The sequence below is a fragment of the Mustela putorius genome, unplaced genomic scaffold (assembly GCF_011764305.1).
Source record: "Mustela putorius furo isolate JIRA1106 unplaced genomic scaffold, ASM1176430v1.1 tig00000275_pilon_pilon_pilon, whole genome shotgun sequence".
Classification (NCBI taxonomy): domain Eukaryota; kingdom Metazoa; phylum Chordata; class Mammalia; order Carnivora; family Mustelidae; genus Mustela; species Mustela putorius.
The window spans coordinates 23701153-23708251 of record NW_025421341.1 but is presented as its reverse complement, the minus strand read 5'-3'; positions in this window follow the sequence as shown (position 1 = coordinate 23708251).

The following is a 7099-nucleotide window of genomic DNA, read 5'->3' as shown; positions in this document are numbered from 1 at the left end:
AGTTTATTTCTCACTTTCAAAAAGATAAGTAGTCCCAAACTAAAATGCTACTTCATGACAATAGGGACCTGGGCATCTTCTACAGTTTTTGTCCCCAAAGTCACCTTGTGGTCCAAATGGCTGCTGAAAATTTCAGCCATTAATTCTATATTCCACTTTGTTGATTCTGTTCTCAGAAAAACTCTCCCTTCACAGTTGTAAGATGCAACTTACTCAGATCTTATCCTCCCTAAATTCCATATCCAGTGGAAAAGAGCAAGAGCCTCTCCTCTAGAAATATCAGCAAAATTATACTTGTGTCCCATGGATCTTGATTGGGTCACATGTCCATGGAAATATGGATGTCCTGGGAATCCAGGAAAATATGATGTCCTGACTGCCTTGGGTCTGGACACTGAACCACCACTGGGCTAAGAGTGTGGCTGGCATGAGCTCTGGAAGGAAATTTCATTTAATGTTTTACTACATGAAGGACAAGTGGATGTTGGGCAGGGCCACAAATGTCCACAGGGTATTTTCCACAGTTTTCAGATCAGCCCAATGAGACTTAGAAAGGCTACATTACTTGGCCAGGTACCCACACAATTGAGGGAATGAGGATTCAGACCCTACTCTGCAATAGCAAAGAGATTCCACGCCTTACTCTGTTGCCTTAATAGATTCAAAGCCCAGGGATATCACCATGGGATGGAGTGAAGTGGGAAGAGCTCAAGAAAGAACTGAGTTAATTACCCATAGGTAAGACTTAGATGCCAGGGGAACCAAAATACAAGTACCACAGGCGAGGAGATTTTCTTCACAGTGTTATCAGTACCTGAAGACAACCTACAGAATGATTGCCCTGGCATAATACCAGGGCACCCTCAGCCACCACTACTGAGGATGAGTTTGCAAATTCCACAGATCACTAGTAAATATTCCATGGGGAAAAAAGGGGACGCCTGGGTGGTTCAGTGGGTTAAAGCCTCTGCCTTCGGCTCAGGTCATGATCCCAGAGTCCTGGGATCCAGCCCTGCATCAGGCTGTCTGCTCAGCAGGGAGCCTGCTTCCTCCTCTCTCTCTGCCTGCCTCTCTGCCTACTTGTGATCTCTGTCTGTCAAATAAATAAATAAAATCTTTAAAAAAAAAAAAAAAAAGAATGCATTTCAGAGCCAAATGATCTGAGGGAAACCTGTCCTGTCCCCATCCTCTTGGAGGGTCATAGTAAACAAACAAACAAACAAAAAGGCTCTAAGAAGTCCTGAGTTATTTCCTTTGGCTTAACCAGAATTTCCCAAACAATTTTTATTTGTTCCTCAAAACTTTTGTTTGTTGGTTGCTTTGTTCTGAATACCTATTGATATCTTTCATAGTCTGAGAAACCAACATCCTTTGGAATGTACTTCAGGAAGGAGAAATTGCTGATTTAACCCAAAGCCTAATTTTTCAGAAGAGGAAACGAAGGGCCAAGGAGGTTAAGGGACATCACCAAGGTTGCCTGACAGGTGAGTGATAGCCCCAAGACTAGAAGCCAGGCATCCTCCCTCGACCCGGTACAACCACTTTGTACTAACTTGAATGTGGGTGGTGGTTTTCAAAGTACTGTTATGTGAAATTACCTTATGTTGAACATGACAAAACTAAATCTGACATTGTTCTCATTTAACAATTCAGGTCTCACTGAATGACAGGGATCATCTATGGAGATGAGCAGTTCCTGCATTTCCAAGAACTGGTGTGTGTGTGTGTGTGTGTATGTTTCCATGGGCTCTTGCATACACCCACACCAGGAACAAAGGCACTGGGAGTTAAATTACTGCAATACTTACCCTGCCTTACCTACTTATTCCACAGGGCTAGGAATTATTTCTATTTCCTCCTTTTCTTCTATAGGTTTTGAGTAGATACATCAGTCAATCAAGAAATATTTATTGCGTGTTTACTATGTTCTCAGAACTGTTCTAGACCCTGTGGGGCACACAACTATAAATCAGCCCAGTGACTACTTATTGAATATTTACTATGTGAGAAGCCCTGCTAAATATTGTGGGAGGTACAAAATTAAACAAGTTGTTGATCCTTTCCCAAGAAGCTTCCTATTCAGTGAAAGATATAAGGTAAGTGCCCAAATAAATACTATGAAAGGCAAATATATGATCATAGAAGAAAATTGATTGTCGGTTGGTTGTGAATCAGGGGGGGAGGTGTTGGAGCTGGAGTTCAAGGGTCCTATCTGACTGCACTGGCTCCTCTCTGCAGGTGAGGAGTGAAGTTATAAAAGCTATTGAGTTCCTGATTTTGCAGCTGAATGCAGGAAAGCCTCTAACAGAGGTTCTTAACCTGGACTGCAAATTGGAATCATCTGGGGAGATTTTAAAACACAGATGTCTGAGGTTCTATCCCTGCCTAGCTGAATCCAAATCTTGGTGCTTAGAGCATTAGGATTCTATTTTCTTTTTAAAGCCTCACCAGGTGACTTCGTTGGGGTCAGGGTTGAAAGCTGCTGGCCTCAAGCTTTGCAGCAGGCCAGATGGGGGGTAGGGAGGCTGAGGCACTTGGGGTGGATGGGAACAGGAAAGAGTAGACACCAGCGTGGAGGAAGAATCCAGGATCCTGATGAGAGGCTAGTACTTGGAGCAAAGAACAGAGCATCAAAGACAACTTCAAAATATAAGTGATGAAGCCAAAATGGCCACTGTGGAGAGTGTGCTGGGCAACAAGCATTAAAAAGAAGCATCCAGAACCCATTAGAGTTGAACAACATGGATCTAGTATGCCTGGAGCCTTTCTCTCCAAACCAGAGAGACCACTCCCAACCAGAGAGAGCATTCCCAATCAGGGAGACCTGTCCCAACCAGGGAGACCACTCCCAATGAGGGAGAGCACTCCCAGTGAGGGAGAGCATTCCCAATAAGGAAGAACCCAATAAGAATGCTCCTTATTGGAGCATTCCCAATAAGAACACTCCCAACCAGGGGATGAGCATCCTGAACTAGTTCTTAAAGCACTTTAAGGGCCATTATTGTTCAGGGATCCCACAGCCACTTGCTCAGCAGCATCTTCTAACCACAAGCAAGTGTTCCTTGGGATCTTGAAACAATAACCACAAGATGCGCTAAAGCTAGTGTGTGTTCACTGGGTGCCAGAGCTGCATTAAAACTTGGGCTATCTTTTCTCATCCCATTCTCCCAACAGTCCCACCAAACCAGCCCAACTGTTATCCTGGCATCACAGACAAAGAAACTGAGACACCAAGAACTGAAGGACCATGCCAGAGGTGCCACATCTTATGAGCAGAAGGACTAAAATGTTGAGGATTAATCAAAGGCATGTTTTAGTGCTTCTTATTTTCCTCTATAAAAACACATTACATGTAGTGTGTCTGTGGCCTGATTTTTGTTGACTAAAATTTTGCTGAATTTCTATTAGTGCCAGCAACTGAGCTAAGTGGGATTCGAGATGCAGTCAGAGGGTGTCCCAGAGGATTTGGAACAGGGAAACATAATATAACTTCATTTAATTCTCACAAGTCTCTGAGAAGACTGAAGCTCAGAGAGGTTCAGGATCTTGCCCAAGCACCACTGGAAAAAGGTGAAGTTGAGATGTAAACCCAAGTTTATCTGAATCCAGTGTTTTTACATCATAACCCTGTCCTGTCCACAGGGTATCAAGGCTGACCTGATGCCTGCTGTCATGAACAACTCCCCTGACACGTTTCTCTACCACCTACTTCCCCAGATGCATAAGCCAAGTTCCCTCCGCTGTGCTCAGGTGGTCTGGAGACCAGCCAGGGAGAGTCTGGTTTGCCACCAGCTGCTTCTATCAAGCCACCTAGCTGCCAAAGAAGGGTTTGACCAGAACCCTCAAGAAATGGAAAAATCCCCATCTCACCTCACCAATGCCCTACAACAGATGCAGAGGTAGGCTACAAGCTAAAACAAGTCAGAACCCTACCAACCATGCAAATGGTGGGAGAGGGGTGGCTGGAAAAGTGACTGTCCCTGCTACGGGTACAACAGCCTTTGCAAGACAGCTCACTGATCACACCACCAGGGAAGGTGAACAAAATCATGTAGCCCCTTGCTACTCGTGTGGTCCCCAATACAGCTATAGCACCAGCACCACTATCTGGGAGCTGGTTAGAAACACAGAAGCTCAGGGGCTCCTGGGTGGCTTGGTTGGTGAAGTGTCTGACTCTGGATTTCAGCTCAGGTCATGATCTCAGTGTCGTGGGATCAAGCCCTGCATCGGGCTCTGTGCTCACCAGGGAGTCTACTTGAGATTTTCTCTCTCTCCCTCTCCCTTGGCCCCATCCTCCTGCTTGAACTCTAAATAATTAAATACATAAATACATAAAATCTTTTTTTTTTAAAGGCAGAATTTTAGCCCCCACCCCAGACCTACCAAATCAGAATGTGCATTTTACCAAACTCCCCAGGTGGCCATATGCACATTAAAGTTGGAGATGTGCTGATCTAGAGCACACTTCTTGCTTTACAGAAGAGGAAACAGCTTTAAAGGGGTGGAGGGGCCTTCTCCAAGGTATCATAGCTAGACCACACCAGACCTGAGATGGATAACAACACACACACAGACGGCACTTTCCCTTTGTTCATTTAATCTTCACAACAGTGGCACACAGTGGAGAACGGCAGAGCTATTATAACCATTTTACTTATGAGGAACCTGAGGAACAGAGATATTAAGGAATTCAAGGAAATGACAAATCACAAATTGACAGAGCCAGAATTCAGGCAAGGGTTCCTACCTCATTTTGCCCAGTGTTCAAAGGCAGGGGTCCACAGACTTTTCTATAAAGGGTCAGATGACAAATGCTTTAAGCTTTGTGAACCATGCAACCTCCATCGTGATTCTTCAACTCTGCCATTGTGGTAGAAGAGCCATCACAAACAATAAATGAATAGGCATGACTATGTTCTAATAAAACTTTATTTATAAAAACAGGCAAAGGGCCAGATTTGGCCCCCAAGCTATAGTTTGCCAAGCCTCAGATCATAATGCTCAGTCCTTAAGAAGGCAGTCTCTACTACATCAGCCTTCCTATCCTATTCTAGTCATTGAAGAGAGGAGGGAATGAGTGGGGCTTTTTTCCCCCAGGGAAAGGCCCTCCCAGAATCTCATATAGCACAGGATATTTGTCTGGGGAAAAAGAGGCTTTATTCCTGTCCCAAAGGGGTTTTGGACAGAACAAGGTAGACCTCACCAGGGATGCTGCATCTGGTTATGCAGGACATGCCCTAAGGAGGCTGTAAGGGGCTTAAATCCCTCCTACTTACCTCTCACTGAGCTAAAACCCTGGCTCAGGATGCCCCAGCTAGAGAAAAGCAAGCCCTTTGCTAATTGCTCTGCCCAGAGGGGACCCTTCCTACAAACTCCCTCCCAGAGGGGGGGCCTTTTCTACTCTGTAGGAGGGAATTTTGTGCTAGCAGCAAACTCTGATAAATCCAGGTCCCACTGCAGGCTGAGCCCCCTCCCCAAAAGCATCCCTGCAGCGAAGACCTGCTGCAGCTGCTCCGTGAACACACCACACACTGGTGTGGCAGAAAGGGCACAATGAGACAAAAGGAAAGAAACCCCAGTAAGCAATGTCAGGCTCAGGAAACAAAGATAGGGACCATCCTTTAATGTTTGCGTTCATTAATGTTCCCGTCAATTTTAAACACTGGGGTAGAGTCTCCAGACTTTGCAGATCATTTAAAAGCTTAAGGGATTATCAAACCAGTCATTTAAAATGACATTTTCACTGCGCAAATATTATTCTATTAAAGAGCACGCATGGCACAGGCCGCCATCAGCTTTGGCAGGGTGACAGGGCCTTCCTGCATTGCATACCCCACTGTTTCTTCATAAAGCTGTCAAGCCCACGCTTAATGAAACATATATAAACGCAATGATGTTAGCCATGTCACAGCAAGCTAATTCATTTTGACTTTTTCCCGTTGCGCGGTCCCATTAAGGCTTTTATCAATGTGTCCTCTTAGGATCACCCCAGCAGGTCTGCCATTGGTCCAAGAAGATGAAACCCAAGAAAGCGTTTAATTTCCAAACAGGCTTAACATCTTAAAGAAATAAATAACCAACAGACCCAGTTTGAACGCAACAGTAACATGCACAAGACCGACGAAAGGGGTTTCACAGACTCAAGAGATACTGGAAGATTAATCAATAGCCCTGGTCCCTTCCCGAGGTCCTTTGACTTGATTGAGCTGCTGACTTCATTTCTTGAGGGTAGGTTTCCTTCTTTAATTACTAAATGACTAAAAGAGAATCCACATGGCATGACCAGGGCTTAGAAAAAACCTCTGGAAGCTATCTCCAGACTGTTTCTCAAGATGCATATCTGTCTGGCCATTCTGACTCTGCCATGTTTGATCTTCTCTGGGCTTGCTCATGTCGTCTGGGAGAAATGGAGAGGGGCCTCGCAGGGTCCATCTCCCCTCGAGCTCAGTGAGCCAAATGGGAAATGGAAAATGGGAATGCCTTCACACACCCCAAAACCTCCAGAGTTCCAGCTCCTTTAGACAGCAGTGAAAGAAGACTGGCACCATGATCAACCCCATGAGAATTCACGAAGCCAGGGAAGATGGTTCGCCAACTGTACTAGGGTGCCTGGACAAGAGCCATCTGAACAGTCCTGTCTCCTTTAAATAAGAACACAGAACTGTTCAGGAAAACAACCATTTCCAGCAACTTTCCTCTTGCCATAAAATTAATCCCCTGAACACGCATCCCTGAGGAAAATTCACAAATTGACCCAAATGACTCTATGTCACTATTTTCAGCTGTGGAGATCTGCTTACATCAATGACAAGCTAAAAATACTGAGACGCTTGGGAATAATGTTTACCACAATTCCACCTAGGACTAGGCTTTGACACTTGAGGCCTAGGAAGAAAAAGTTCTTGAGGAAATCATTAAGCCTGGATATCTCGGAGGGGAGAGGACAGAGCTGGACTCTTCTACCTTTCCTTTTCCAACCACCAGCCCAGATGCATACACACGCACGCGCACACACAGACACACACCCCCCAAGGCCATGTGCCACTGTGTGCTGTGTATAACACCTGACTCAGGCCTCTTCTCTCCAGGGACAGCAAGA